We start from the raw sequence: 16814 nt of genomic DNA on the forward strand, positions 1-16814 counted from the left end.
GTTAGTGGAAGACCAAAACAGGAAAAATATGCTTTTGCTCTTAAGATGTTAAAAGGAAGTTTTAAAAAGAAGCATGTCCTGTTTTAAATCCTAGTTAAAGAATAAGTTTTTGAGTTCTTACAAACTATGGTTTCTATTTGTAATTGAAAATAAGAGAAAGTACCCAAGGAGCTAAAAGGGTCTGCAACCCTATAGGAGGAACAACAATATGAACTAACCAGTACCCCCCAGCACTGTGCCTTTAGTTGCATATGTAGCACAGGATGGCCTAGTTGGCCATCAATGGGAGGAGAGGCCCCTTTTCTTGTGAAGATCATATGACCCAATACAGGGTAATGCCAGGGCCAGGAAGCAGGAGTGGGTAGGTTGGGGAGCAGGGTGGGGGAGGGTATTGGGGGCTTTGGGGATAGCATTTGAAATGTAAATGAAGAAAATATCTAATTAAAAAGAGTTTAAAAAAAGAATAAGCTTGTGTTTCTTAAGTTGTAAATTGCCTGCAACCCCATTCACATGATGTATATTGTTGCCTTTGTTCCTTCCCTTTTTATTATATCTTTCTAATAATGAGCCACCAACTCCCCCACTTCTGTGAACACCTTATTCTCCTACAAAAAGGAACTTCAAGAGGCCAGTAGGGACTGCTTTTTCAATTCTGGACCTAGTTTGAGGCAGTCATCTGGCCAGTCCTGTGGATACCCCAAATGCAGCATGTTTTAATTAGACAATCGTGGATTTGGTATTTTCTCCTCATGACTCTCAGATTTAACATCATACCACTTTTACTTTCCTGCAGTTATTTATTTTAATAAAAAAACTCTTAAAAGAACATGGGTGAATCAACATTATCATCAATTTATAAAGTAGAGAATGAAGTTTATCTACTCCAATTATACAACCACATAAAAAGAAAGGTTATCATAACATTAATCCACTTGTCACAATACCATGACTCAAGGAATATTTAGAGCTAACTGGTATAATGTTTCATAAATATATTTACATTCTTAATCTTCTTTGTGAGCAATAATTTCCCCGTTTCATAACCTGTATGATATCTGTGACTAAATCAAACTTCAAGCCCATATTCTCCTGCAGAACCAAGAACATCCTCTTAGTACACAGGAACACAAACCTCATATCCTTTGGTCTACTGCTGCTGTTTATTTGTGAGACTGACCTTCTAAAGCCTCTACCTAAGCAATTTGAAGGTGGCTGTTCTGGAAGCACACTGGCAGCTTAGAACATATTCCTTCAGCAATCTAAAAATATTTTATGTGTGTGTTTTGTATATATGTATATATGCGTGTGTGTGTATAAATAAATAAATAAATATATTTATTTATTTATTTATAAAATGGTTTTGTTTTGGGGTTATCCTGGAGTTTATTAATTTGTAGATCCCACTAATTTGCCAGTAGATATATCTCTATATCTTTATCTACCTATACAGAGACAGAGAGAGAGAGAGAGAGAGAGAGAGAGAGAGAGAGAGAGAGAGAAATTTTATTTTCTTGGTACTATTTCCCTTGTCTCTCTTGGTAGAATATGTAGAGGTTTTGAACATTAAATTTTCACCTGCACAATTGATACTGATTAGTCACAGTGTGACATGTGTCTGTCACCTCCTTTTGCTTCCTTCTTTCTCAGGCAACATAGCAGATAATATTCTGTTCTGAAGTTTTATGATGACATATTTTTCTCATTTGTTGGTGGGAGAACACTGAGCCTTTGAAGTCTGGAAATTGTATCTAGGTTCAGGAAATCAGCTTGCAGTTATTATTAGTGATCACTCACCTCTGATTGCCTGCTGACCTGTTGGGTACTACAAATCCATTGTCCAGCTGAAGGTTTTTGTCTCATTCCTCTCTCCCCTCTGGATGGTCTGTCCAACCATGCTTCCAGAATATACTTTCACTGACTTCTTATTCTTTAAGTATTATTTATTTTATTTCTAATATAATTTGAATTTTTCTTTTTTTATTATAGTATTTTATTTTACTTGGAGAATGTGATGTCTACCAACTAGAGGACATTAGTTTTTCTAATTCTCCCCCAGCCACACACCCCCCAGCCCAGTCTGCTGTTTTCTGTTTATACTGCTGTTCCTCTTTCATGGAAATAATTTTTCTTCATGCTTTAGAGGATCCCCAAATCTACAGACATATTAGTGGAATCTACAAATTAATAAGCCCAAGTAAAACCCACAAATAAAACAAAAGAAAGCAAAACAATCTCATCCAAATGTCTATTTACTAAAAGAAGTATGTCTGTGTCTGCAGTTGTTTTTCCTCTAGGTTCAGAGTCTCCAGAAAATCTTCTGTTTACCTGAACTGCATACATGAGACTGTCTTTTATAATTCTAAGAGCCAGGTTGTAAAGATAAGTTGAGGTCTTATTTTTCAGTAACCATACTCTATCATCTATATCTACCTCCCCCCTCTTCTATTCACTATTTTCTGGGAATCCCAGCATAGTTCTGACCAGAGTCCATCATCCTGGCCAATATTTGATTAAAGCTTGCTTAATTTTGGCTCAAAATGTGCAAATTGTCTTTTTCTCCAGATTCTCAGGTTTAGCAGAGTGAAAGAAGCCTTGAGTTAATGTGTAAGCATAAGATGAGTCCTGAATGGATGTGTATTATTACAAGGGACCAACCCCTCAGACCCACAGGAACTCACACAACCTTTATGAGGCTATGTGAGGAAATTGGCCAGTCTTTGCTCTAGCCTGTGTATGAATATGTTGCGGTTCTAGGTTGTTGCAGAGTTCATGACTCTCCATCCGAGAAAACATCCTGCTTCCGATTACTCTGGGTGGTTAAGGGTTCTGTTTCTCATTCTTATTGTATTTAAGGTTTGTGAGGAAGTGAAGACAAAAGCTATGTTAACTATAAGCATATTCACTGTCCCATCCTTTAGTAATATGGCCTCTACCTAGCTCTTCTGCCAATACCGTAGTCTTGAGGCCATCACCTTACTTTTATTACAAAATCCACATAATTGCAAAATCAAGAGAGTATTATACATTTGCATAAATTTAGCATTTCTATAATCTTTTTTATCTCTCCTATTCTCACAGGAAAACTCAATGATGATGCAAGATAAAATCAGAGAGGATGTAGGGAAAGGTTTAGTCAGAGAGACTAAGTTTAGCTACATAATTATTTTAAAATGCAGAAAGAGAAGATTAATGATGACAACTAAGGAGTGAAAGAATGATTGTGTTTTGATGAAGATTCAAAACATTCCCAGATGGAATAATTTTGAAAGGTTATAAAAGAAATTTATGAAGGACTTGGTTTGCATTATTAAACTGATCATCCATATAATGATTTTCAAAGTCTTAAAGTCAATATTAATTTTTTCTTTAATTTATAGTCACTGATAATTGGTGCTTCCTTGAATGACATGCTGCATATTTTTTAGAGGAAAGGGGGTATTTATAATGTTCTAATTTATGATGTTCAAATCTCAATACAATGTTCCTGGCATGAAAATATTTAAACATCTCTAGCATGGAAATACTAACCAAATACTCTTTCAAATGTAGTAAGAACCAAAGGAAATTAGACTTAGAATTTGTAATAAAAGGAAATTAGTTTTCTAGGGTTTTTTCTTTTCTTTTCTTTTCTTTTCTTTTCTTTTCTTTTCTTTTCTTTTTTTTTAAACATATTTTTTTCTATAAAAATAAGTCCATTCATCTGGTATTTAGCCTTTGAGCTCCATGGCAATCTCCCAAACCTACATGGTTTCAATGGGCATTTTCTTTTCTCATCACATACGCAATAGCTTAGTTGCCAAGTAATTGATGCTGTGTGTCAAATAGTGATTTTGTGTATGCAAAGCAAATACAATGTTGCTGAGCTACACTGAAGCTGCAAATGAACATTTTATGCAACTCATTTGAACTAACTCTTCCTCACATAGATCCTAATATATATATATTATGTGTGTGTGTGTGTGTGTGTGTAAAACAAAAATTCAAATCTAGTTTTCTTTGCTTTTGTTCTGATCACATTCAGAGATATCTGTCCAGCCCTGCTGTCATTGAACATCCACGGTGAATTAATAAAATCCAGTAGGCTAGAAGATGGTTTGTGTTCTTGATTAGATTTATAGTCATAATGAAACTATCCAACAGTTACCCAGAACTGTCAAATGTGGTAAAAATAGAGAAAATGACAACTAAGGCAGACTGAATATAAGTGGAAACTCTTCTCTTAAGTTATTGGTTTTGTCCTCAGTATGACAACCCTTACCAAAAGACTGCTGGTCCAAGGGCTTTTGACTAGATTGCCATATCTCTCCAGGCTCAACCAAGTAAGCATCACTTTCCTTGCCTATGTTGTTATGTGAAGATAAGAGATACACACAGATTCCTACATTCCTTCCATAGATGAATAAGCACTTATTTTTATTCTTTAATATTTACTCTCCTGCTGCATCTTCAGACGTGTTATTCCTTTACTCTTTGTTAGCTAAAGAATGATTCTCAAGATCTACTAACATTCATCTATATTATACTGGTATGAAGCCCCCTTGATACTTGTTAGTTCTCACATCACCAAGAAAGAGGGTGATTCCATACAGCAATAGCTATGCTGCCTTGAAAGTTGGCACTAAACTTTTTTCTTTCTGTTTTATTATACCTTGGTACAACCTTTTCTTTCTTCAGAAAAATCAAATTATTTCCTCTATCTTAATGACAGTTATCAAAGCTTTCTACTAAGAAAGCAAAACACAAATTATGTCCATAACAAGGTATCACAATTTGATGGACAATTCCCAAGTTATTTACATTTTCACGTGGGATAAATATATTGCCACATAAGGAATGTATCTCTGTAGGTGAAACATGATAAATCAGGTCCATAAGTCTTGCGCGCGCTAGACTCGACCAGCAAGAACGACGCTGCAACAGGATCCTTCTGCACACGTTTATTGGGAGAGCTTGATTGCAGAGGCGAAAAGACCTCGAGCCCAGAACTGGTGCTGCTTTTATAGGCCTAGGAGGGGCGTGTCTCATACCCGGATTGGTTATGCACTAAGCCTCATTTGCATGTTCCTCATCTGATTGGCTACTCTCTCTCAGTACCTCACAGAGCCTCATTATCATATCTCATTTGCATGTCTCACATCCGATTGGCTACTCTCTTAGTACCTTACAGAACCTCATTATCATGCCTGGGCCAGGCAGTGTTTTTGCAAAAAACTTTCCTGCATATGTACACATTGGTTGTTTATCCAATCTTATGCGTGGTGGCCAGCAGTAGTCAGTGCCACTCAGCAACGGCACATGTGGCTTCCCACATCTCCCCCTGTTTGTTTTAATAAAATGAGGCTGGACTAGGCCTGTGTAATTATGCCCATCCGCCGTGGCTCCTGTTTTAGGTCGTTCCTCTAATGTCACAGCCTTACCCGTCATAGGGTAACCCTATCGCCACCGGGCCCCATGTCTTAGGTTGGACTGTGCACGAGGAAAGTTGCCCGTCTCTGGATACCGCAGTGCTGTGTGACAATAACTGCTAAATGACCTAGGGCGAACTCTGCAAAAGAGGCCAGCCAAAAAATGAATTAGTGGTGAAATCATGATCACTCTATCGCTTGCAATGAGGAAACCTCAGTGATGTGCAAGGGCTGATCAATGATCGTTGAGTCTCTCTCATCTCAGTGCCGTGGAGTGCAAGAGTAGAGAACTCAGATGCCAACTAATTCTTGAGCATGGATAACCAAATTTCAGGGGAGGAGCCGTTTTCAATAGCTAAAAGTGCCTGAGTTATAATCACCTTGTCACGTTTTTGTTGGGTTCTGAATTTGCATACCAACCAGAGCATGAACGCCAGTCCACAGCATATGGCAGCACCAAACAAAATCACTCCCACCCATTCCTTAAAGTAAGAAAAAGCAGAGGTAAACCAAGAGGTAAAGTCTCCGAGGGTCACTGGTTCCACTCTGGTCCCATTAAGGTTCAGGATCTGCATCTGCAGTCTCGTCTGCAACCTTTCCAGCTCCCGCGACCAGTTCCCTTTCAGGTAATTTGATAGGTCTGTACTTTTAATAAAAGAATTATTAATATACTTATTGGGAGTAATGCACACATGCGATGTGGAGGCCACACAACTCATTTGTATGACATCCATCATCCGTTCCATATTATGTTGTAAAATATCCACTCTTTCAGAGGGGCAGTTAGATCTACTGATGGTTGAGGTGACTAGGATTACTTTTTTAAGTAAATTAATTTAGAAGAACAGACTAATATGGGAGTTCCCTCTCCATAATGACAGTTGATGATGAAAGCATCTCAGATGGCAGGATGCCTGTTGAGTACTCAAAGATGTTAAGGGCAAAGGAGTACAGGGAATCAAATATAGTAATGAAATCTGCAAATGCTTTAATATTTATTAAAACAAAGTAAAAGCAAAATCCCTTGACTAAAATAGCGCTGCATCTCCCCATTCAAAATTAGCTCAACAACTGCTCTGATATTAATCTCTACTTATTTTGATTGATAGAAACATTGCAAGCATTTAGGTGAGTGGGCCCTGCACCTCACCCAGTTAGCACAGGAGAACTGGCTTCAGTGGTATGAGTATAGGTAATCCAGGTCAAGGTCATGAGAATATGAGAGCAAGAGAGCTGACCCCCACTCCATTGCTGGCTGCAGCACTGAGTGAGGTAGCCAGGGCAGTGATGGAGAGACTTGTCTTGCTGATGTGGGTACTAGAGAGCTGGTGGAATGACAAGTTTAACCACCAACCAGGCCAAAATGCAGGGCTTTTAGTTGGCCTGCTCCAACATCTACCCCACCTGTCATCTGCTGGAATGTAGAAGTATATTTAGAATTGCTAATTACTAAATTATCCTGATATGCAAACACATGTGCACAATAGTAAAAAATAACACACTTGATGTATGCTAGACATGCATAAATTAATTTTCTTATCATCACATCAAAGGGTTCAAATTATTTGAGAGTAGTCATCTGAACATAGCTGAGCAGTGTTGAAAACTCACTTACTTGTCTCGTATATCAAGTTAAATCAAGGGTCTATGATAACAGGTGAAGGTTTATTGTTAGAGATAACAGGCTATATTGGAAAAGGGAGGACATTGTTAATTTGTCGAAGGTCAGATTAAGTTTGGGTAGAAGTAAATAAAGTAGCATGGTTTTGTATGCAGTATGATAAATACATATAAAAGATGAACACAGAAGACAACTGGATAGATAGAGTAGAGAACATTGAATATTTCTGTCTATACAATATTGCCAGTTTTTTATTATTAACCTGTTCTATGCTAAAATTTATGTTGTACCTTATATACAATAGTGAAGAACATAGAAACATAATATTCTCTGATATGTGTGAAAAGCTGAGGGTATTTTGGCTTTGCTGCTTTTGCATGTTGTTTTTTTATTACTGTGTGTTCAGACATTATAAAATGTACCAACCTTGAACACTGCATTTTGCTTCTTTCATTTCATCTAGAAAATAAAACAAGAAGGAAAAACATGGTTAGGGTCAATTAAGTCAATGGAGATACTAAGTGAGGCATGTTGTTAAAAAAATTAATAAGGTTTTCCCACTTTACCATTGACAAAGAACAACTCTTAACTGTGTAGGAAAATGCACCTGATAATATTTTCAGCTTTAATAATTTAAACATGTTTTGTGCCTTTCCTGTCTTGTGATAGTTTGCTTTTGTGAAATTTTTGGTGCTAAAGCAATTATGGAAGTGTTTAATAAAAAGTGATAAAACTAAGTTAATAAGCAGAAAATTTACAAGGCAGAGATTGGAGGGATTTCTGGAGCTCTCTGGTCAGCCAGTTTAGCCTACTTAAAGAATTCCAGGCCAGCAAGACTATCTCAAAAAAAAAAAAATTGTATAAGCAATGGTTAAATCAACTCATGTAAGGGTGCCATGCTATCATGGTACAGTTTTTTTCCATAAATTTTGGCAAGAGTATTTCCAGAGGACATTGCATTTACTCTCCTCCTGAATTCTGATCAGAATCAAGCTTTCATATCTTTCCCTACTCACAACACCACTCCCCCCAACCCCCACCTTCTTCGGTAATCAGTTCTCCTTATGGACCAAGTGATCACTGTGCTGTTTATAACTGTTCTACATTCCTTATGGAAATTGTGATTATGATGCTGAATATTCAAACCGCAAGCCACTTTTCTCAGGGAAATTGTAATTATGATAATGCAGTATTTACCCAAACAATGTGTTCAAGTCATTGTTCTCTTTGAAGAATGGGAGGTGAGAGATAAACGTTGAAATAAATCAGCCTTTGGGATCCCAGGCATATCTCCAGGCAAATAAACACTGTTATTTACAATGTATCACTATCAGGTTTACATGTGTCATACATGCAGTACACATACATTTCATAGGGATATATCTAAGTTATATAAGTTCAACTACATCGTGAAGTAAATCGTATCCTAATTTTGTAAATAAAAAGCCTGAATGTTTTGTTCAGCATCATGATCTGAAGACTTACATTAATATATATAACATCACTTTACTAATGTTCAAATTTGCTTTTAAAAAGTAATTTATTTTGAATAAAAATAATTCGGTGGAATGGATCTCAATACTTAAGTTTATAATAATAGATGCAGAACTGATTCCCATTCTCATAATAATATTTGCACAAGAACTGCTAATAGGAGCCATCTTGGTTCCCGGATCCCGCTGAGACTAGTCTGCTCAGGTGAGTGTGTGGACTACAGAAGCTAACAGCTTCTGAGACAGGCAGGAGCCACAGACTTCTGAGGCAGACCCCATTTCTGGCTCAAGACATCCAGGCACCTTCCCCACCAGAAGAGAGGTGTCTGACCCTCCCGGGAGGGCTTTGCCAGAGCATCTTGGGGAGCCATCTTGGTTCCTGGATCCAGCCAAGACAAGTCTCCACAGGTGAGAGGGTAGGCTACAGAAGCTAACAGTTTTGTGGACAGGCAGGAGCCACAGAGCTTCTGAGGCAGACCCTGTTTCAGGCTCCAGACATCTGGGCACCTTCTCTGCCAGAGCAGAGGTGTCTGCCCTGCCCTGGAGGGCTTTGCCACAGCACCTGGGGGAGCCATCTTGGTTCCCGGATCCTGCTGAGACTAGTCTCCACAGGTGAGAGTGTGGACTACAGAAGCTACACTGATTCTGGGACAGGCCCTGTTTTGGCCTTCAACTTCTGCCAGGAGGCAGATCCAAATGCCAGATATCTGCACACCTTCCCTGCAAGAGAAGAGCTTGACTTCAGAGAGTGCTGTAACCACTGAAACTCAGGAGAGAGCTAGTCCCCCCAGTCTGCTGGTAGAGAATAACATAATCATGAGAGGAATAAGCTCTAACCAGAGACAATTATAACAACTGACTCCAGAGTTTACCAGATGGCAAAAGGCAGAGGTAAGAATCTTACTAACAGAAACCAAGATCACTCACCATCATCAGAACGCAGCACTTCTACCTCAGCCAGTCCTGGACACCCCAACACACATGAAAAGCTAGTCCCAGATTTAAAAGATTACCTCATGATGATGGTAGAGGACATCAAGAAGGACTTTAATAACTCACTTAAAGAAATACAGGAGAACACTTCTAAAGAGTTACAAGTCCTTAAAGAAAAACACGAAAACACAACCAAACAGGTAGAAGTCCTTAAAGAAAAACAGGAAAACACATACAAACACATGATGCAAATGAACAAAACCATACTAGACCTAAAAAAGGAAGTAGACACAATAAAGAAAACCAAAAGTGAGGCAACGCTGGAGACAGAAACCCTAGGAAAGAAATCTGGAACCATAGATGCAAGCATCAGCAACAAAATACAAGAGATGGAAGAAAGAATCACAGTCAGGTGCAGAAGATTCCATAGAGAACATCGGCACAACAATCGAAGAAAATGCAAAATGCAAAAAGATCCTAACTCAAAACAACCAGAAAATCCAGGATAAAATGAGGAGACCAAAACTATGGATAAGAGGAGTAGATGAGAATGAAGATTTTCAACTTAAAGGGCCAGCAAATATCTTCAACAAAATTATAGAAGAAAACTTCCCAAACCTAAAGAAAGAGATGCCCATGAACATATAAGAAGCCTACAGAACTCCAAATAGACTGGATTAGAAAAGAAACTCCTCCGGACACATAATAATCAGAACAACAAATGCACTAAATAAAGATAGAATATTAAAAGCAGTAAGGGAAAAAGGTCAAGTAGCATATAAAGGCAGGCCTATCAGAATTACACCAGATTTTTCACAAGAGACTATGAAAGCCAGAAGAGCCTGGACAGATGTAATACAGACACTAAGAGAACACAAATGCCAGCCCAAGCTACTATACCCAGCCCAACTTTCAATTACCATAGATGGAGAAACCAAAGTATCCCACTACAAAATCAAATTCACACATTATCTTTCCAAGAATCTAGCCCTTAAAAGGATAAGAATAGGAAAAAAATACAAGGACACAAACCATGTCTGAGAAAAAGCAAGAAAGTAATCCTTCAACAAACCTAAAAGAAGACAGCCAAAAGAACAGAATGCCAACTCTAACAACAAAAACAATAGGAAGCAACAATTACTTTTCCTTAATATCTCTTAATGTCAATGGACTCAACTCCCCAATAAAAAGACATAAACTAATAGACTGGCTACACAAACAGGACTCAACATTCTGCTGCTTATAGGAAACACATCTCAGGGAAAAAGACAAATACCACCTCAGAATGAAAGGCTAGGAAACAATTTTCCAAGCAAATGGTCTGAAGAAACAAGCTGGAGTAGCCATTCTAACATCTAATAAAATCGATTTCCAACCCAAAGTCATCAAAAAAGACAAGGAGGGGCACTTCATACTCATCAAAGGTAAAATCTTCCAAGAGGAACTCTCAATTCTGAATATCTACTCTCCAAATACAAGGGCAGCCACATTCACTAAAGCAACTTTAGTAAACGTCAAAGCACACATTGCACCTCACACAATAATAGTGGGAGACTTCAACACCCCACTATCACCAATGAAAAGATTGTGGTAACAGAAACTAAACAGGGACACAGTGAAACTAGCAGAAGTTATGAAACAAATGGATTTAACATATATCTACAGAACATTTTATCCTAAAACAAAAGGATATACCTTCATCTCAGCACCTAATGGTACCTTCTCCAAAATTGACCATATAATTGGTCAAAAAACAGGCCTCAACAGATACAAAAATATTGAAATTGTCCCATGCAGCCTATCAGTTCACCATGGACTAAGGCTGATCTTCAATAACAAAATAAATAATAGAAAGCCAACATTCACGTGGGAAATGAACAACACTCTTCTCAATGATACCTTGATAAAGGAAGGAATAAAAAAGAAATTAAGGACTTTTTAGAGTTTAATGAAACCGAATGGGGGAGCTGGTTCTTTGAGAAAATCAACAAGATAGATAAACCCTTAGCCAGACTCACTAGAGGGCACAGGGAGACTCACTAGAGGGCACAGGGAGAGCCTCCTAATTAACAAAATCAGGAGTGAAAAGGAAGACATAAGAACAGATCTTGAAGAAATTTGAAACACCATCAGATCCTTCTACAAAATGCTATACTCAACAAAACTGGAAAACCTGGATGAAATGGACAAATTTCTATACAGATAACAGGTACCAAAGTTAAATCAGGATCAGGTTAATGATCTAAACAGTCCTATATCCCCAAAAGAAATAGAAGCAGTCATTAATAGTCTCCCAACCAAAAAAAAAGCCCAGAAACAGATGGGTTTAGTACAGAGTTCTATCAGACCTTCAAAGAAGATCTGATTCCATTTCTTCACAAACTATTCCACAAAATAGAAGCAAAAGGTAATCTACCCAATTCATTCTATGAGGCCACAATTTCTCTGATACCTAAACTACAGAAAGACCCAACAAAGCTAGAGAATGTCATAACAATTTCCCTTATGAATATTGAATAATTATAAATTAAATAATATAAATTGAATAAATTCCCTCATGAATATTGATAAATTATAAATAGTGATAAATAAAATTCTCGCTAACCGAATCCAAGAAAACATCAAAACAATCATCCATACTGACCAAGTAGGTTTCATTCCAGGGATTCAGGGTTGGTTTAATATACAGAAGTCCATCAAACTAATCCACTATATAAACAAACTCAAAGACAAAAACCACATGTTCATCTCTTTAGATGCAGAGAATTCATTTGCCAAAATCCAACATGCATTCATGATAAAAGTCTTGGAAAGATCAGGAATTCAAGGTCCATACCTAAACATGATAAAAGCAATCTACAGCAAACCAGTAGCCAACATCAAAGTAAATGGTGAGAAGCTGGAAGCAATCCCACTAAAATCAGGGACTAGACAAGGCTGCCCACTTCCTCCCTACCTATTCAACATTGTACTTAAAGTCCTAGCCAGAGCAATTAGACAACAAAAGGAGATCAAGGGGATACAAATTGGAAAGGAAGAAGTAAAAATATCACTTTTTTGCAGATGATATGATAGTACATATAAGTGATCCTAAAAATTCCACCAGAGAACTCCTAAACCTGATAAACAGCTTCAGTGAAGTAGCTGGATATAAAATTAACTCAAACAAGTCAATGGCCTTTCTCTACACAAAGAATAAACAGGCTGAGAAAGATATTAGGGAAACAACACCCTTCTCAATAGTCACAAATAATATAAAATACCTTGGCTTGACTCTAACTAAGGAATTGAAAGATCTGTATGATAAGAACTTCAAGTCTCTGAAGAAAGAAATTAAAGAAGATCTCAGAAGATGGAAAGATCTCCCATGTTCATGGGTTGGCATGATCAACAAAGTAAAAATGGCTATCTTGCCAAAAGCCATCTACAGATTCAATGCAATCCCCTTCAAAATTCGAACTCAATTGTTCACAGAGTTAGAAAGGGCAATATGCAAATTCATCTGGAATAACAAAAAAAACAAAAACAAAACAAAAAAAAAAACTAGGATACCAAAAACTCTTCTTAAGGATAAAAGAACCTCTGGTGGAATCACCATGCCTGACCTAAAGCTGTACTACAGAGCAATTGTGATAAAAACTGCTTGATACTGGTATAACAACAGACAATTAGACCAATGGAATAGAATTGAAGACCCAGAAATGAACCAACACACCTATGGTCACTTGATCTTTGACAAGGGAGCTAAAACTATCCCGTGGAAAAAAGACAGCATTTTCAACAAATGGTGCTGGCACAACTGGAGGTTACCATGTAGAAGAATGCGAATTGATCCATTTCTATCTCCTTGTACTAAGGTCAAATCTAAGTGGATCAAGGAACTCGACATAAAACCAGAAACAGTGAAATTTATAGGGGAGAAAGTGGGGAAAAGCCTCGAAGATATGGGCACAGGGGGAAAATTCCTGAATAGAAAGCAATGGCTTATGCTGTAAGATCAAGAATGGACAAATGGGACCTCATAAAATTGCAAAGCTTCTGTAAGGCAAAAGACATTGTCAATAATATAAAAAGGCCACCAACAGATTGGGAAAGGATCTTTACCTATCCTAAATCAGATAGGGGGATAATATCCAATATATATAAAGAACTCAAGAAGATGGACTCCAGACAATCAAATATCCCCATTAAAAAATGGGGCTTAGAGCTAAACAAAGAATTCTCACCTGAGGAATACTGAATGGCAGAGAAGCACCTGAAAAAATATTCAACATCCTTAATCATCAGGGAAATGCAAATCAAAACAACCCTGAGATTCCACCTTACACCAGCCAGAATGGCTAAGATAAAATATTCAGGTGACAGTAGATGCTGGCAAGGATGTGGAGAAAGAGGAACACTCCTCCATTGTTGTTGGGATTAACAGCTTGTACAACCCCTCTGGAAATCAGTCTGTCAGTTCCTAAGAAAATTGGACATAGTACTACTGGAGGATCCTGCAATACCTCTCCTAGGCATATATATGTAGAAGATGTTCCAACTGGTAAAAAGGACACATGCTCCACTATGTTTATAGAAGACTTATTTATAATAGTCAGAAGCTGGAAAGAACCCAGATGCCCCTCAATAGAGGAATGGATACAGAAAATGTGGTACATTTACACAATGGAGTACTACTCAGCTATTAAAAAGAATGAATTTATGAAAGCCCTAGGCAAATGAATGAACCTGGAGGGCATCATCCTGAGTGAGGTAACCCAATCACAAAAGAACTCACATGATAGTACTCACTGATAAGTGGATATTAGCCCAGAAACTTAGAATATCTAAGATATAAGATACAATTTGTGAAACACATGAAACTCAAGAAGAACGAAGACCAAAGTGTGGACACTGTGCCCCTTCTTAGAATTGGGAACAAAAAACGCATGGAAGAAGTTACAGAGACAAAGTATGGAGCTGAGAAGAAAGAATGGACCATCTAGAGACTGCCATACCCAGGGATCCATCCCATAATAAGCTTCCAAACGCTGACACCATTGCATACACTAGCAAGATTTTGCTGAAAGGACCCTGATATAGCTATTTCCTGTGTGACTATGCAGGGACCTAGCAAACACAGAAGTGGATGCTCACATTCAGCTCTTGGATGGATCACAGGGTTCCTCCACAGTGGAGGAGCTAGAGAAAGTACCCAAGGAGCTAAAGGGATCTGCAACTCTATAAGTGGAACAACAACATGAACTAACCAGTACCCCCCGGAGCTCGTGTCTCTAGCTGCATATGTGTCAGAAGATGTAGTAGGCTGTCAGTGGAAAGAGAGGCCCATTGGTCGTGCAAACTTTATATGCCTCAGTACAGGGAAACGCCAGGGCCAGGAAGTGGGAGTGGGTGGTTGGGTGATTGGGGGGAAGGGTGTGGCGGACTTTTGGGATAGCATTTGAAATGTAAATGAAAAAAATACCTAGTAAAAATAAGAAAAAATTTTTAAAAAGATCTCCTAAGGGAATGCACAAATTTTATAAGAAGAAAATAACTTTTAAGTATACATAGTATAAGCATGCCACTAAATATTCAAATTATAACTTTTCAGAATGAAGGAATGAAGAATAGATTCAAATTCAGTTAGGAGGTGCCTCCCTTAGTAGTATAGGTTGCATGTGCTTTTGATAGTCACAGCTGCAAGAAGGACTCAAGCCACAACCCTTTTTATTAATAAACACTGTTTGAATTTGCTATGCACAAATTCTTTATAGACAGTTTAAATCTCACAACCACCATATATATGATTTGATTTTAAGTTAATAGTTTAGGCTCACCTAATTTATTTGTTCAATTTTTCAAAATTGTCATGTGTTCTTTTATTACTTGGTCAGATATGGTTAATCATGAAGAATGAGGAGGAGAAGGAAGAAGAAGAACAGGAGGAGGAAGAGGAAGAGGAAGAGGAGGAGAGCACGGATATGGTGGTGGAGGAGGAGAAAAGTAAAATTAAAGAAGGAACTAAGAAACTAAGGAAATAGAGAAACACAAAATCAGGAGTAAAATATACAAGAATAAAATATATAAATTAGTCTGTTTTCAGAATTCATCCTTGCTACTGCTTTACTTCATACCATGTACAGCTTTAGAACTCATTCTTTTACTTCACTTTGTTTTATTTCAGGTATCTTTTCAACAAGTCCCATCCCTCTCCCACATCATTTATTTTTACCCATTTACAACAACTGCTCCATTCCTCAGTAGCTCTCATTTGTTCCATGTGCACCATTTAATAATTTGCCCCTGATTTCTTACACAGGAAGGTTGAGGAGTGATCCAATCTGACAGCCACAGGGAGCATTACTGAACCTCAATCTTGGCACAATCCTTCAGGGCCGAGAACCAGCCATTTGTTTTATGATGATGTCAGTCACATTCAGCTGAGAGATAGAAGTAATTTGTCTAGACCCAAAATGAATCCTTGGGATAGTTGGTGGGCCTGGTTTAGAAACGGCCTTAAACTCCCTATTTCAGCCATCCCTGACCTCTAGAAGGTGGTGATGACTGCTATGTGCCACCATACCTGGCCAGCCTTCAGCTTTATTTACTACTATAGTCTACAGGTTGATGAAATCAATACATAAAGGTGCAGAATGTCACTGAAAGTCCATGGAACTTTTAAAACGAGGTACAGCAGTGGCTACATAATCACATTATGTACTCATCTCAGTATATATAGAAAAAGCCAGGGATGCTGGCCAGATAATGCAACAGGACAGCCTTTCACAGGAATTATTTCAGGTGGAAGTATATGGCTAACTGTTGAAGCACTTGCCTGTTTGTGAGAGAGACCCTAAGTTCAATCTCTACCCCTCCCAAACATTGATGCAGGTGAGGTGTCTTACAACCTCATAATGGTGAGATATTATCCTAAGGATGTAAGTAAACACTCAAAATCAGTGACTCTTTTTGTTCCCCTGATTCTTCAAAGAATAGATTATGTGGATCTGGGAAAAAAAGTGGGGAAGTCAGAGTACTCAACAAAGAATTTTTCCTGTTGGTTAAGCAAGGAATTGTTTCCCATTCTTACAATGAGGCTCAGTTTCCCTAGCTACCCTTGTTTGCAAAGGGTGGTTACGTCTATCTAGGGACATAAAAGGAGGCTCATAAATCATTAAGATGTGCCTGATTAAAAACAGACAAACATACATACAAACAAAAACAACTATTTGGATACCCATAGCAAACATCTGGCAGCAGAGGCTGAAGCTGCTAAGACATCAGTGAAGAATGAGACTATGTCCATAAAGAAGACAGGGAAGCTTAGCATCGAGGTATGTCACCTGCACTGTTTCATCTTTCCCTGTTTGTTTTTAATAG

At 38.0% G+C, this 16814-nt stretch overlaps 1 protein-coding gene across 16 annotated transcripts in view; it reads right to left on the reverse strand.

Moving 5' to 3' along the window:
- The window catches only part of Lingo2 (leucine rich repeat and Ig domain containing 2), a 1254967-nt gene that overhangs the window by 432224 nt on the left and 805929 nt on the right, over positions 1-16814 (reverse strand). For all 16 annotated transcript variants that reach the window (XR_001784140.2, XM_017320198.2, XM_030253527.1 and 13 more), the window contains one exon: positions 7453-7485. The gene's annotated coding sequence lies outside the window, so the exon portion shown is untranslated. The remainder of the gene's footprint in view (positions 1-7452; positions 7486-16814) is intronic.

Source organism: Mus musculus, chromosome 4 (genome assembly GCF_000001635.26).
Source record: "Mus musculus strain C57BL/6J chromosome 4, GRCm38.p6 C57BL/6J".
Lineage (NCBI taxonomy): Eukaryota > Metazoa > Chordata > Mammalia > Rodentia > Muridae > Mus > Mus musculus.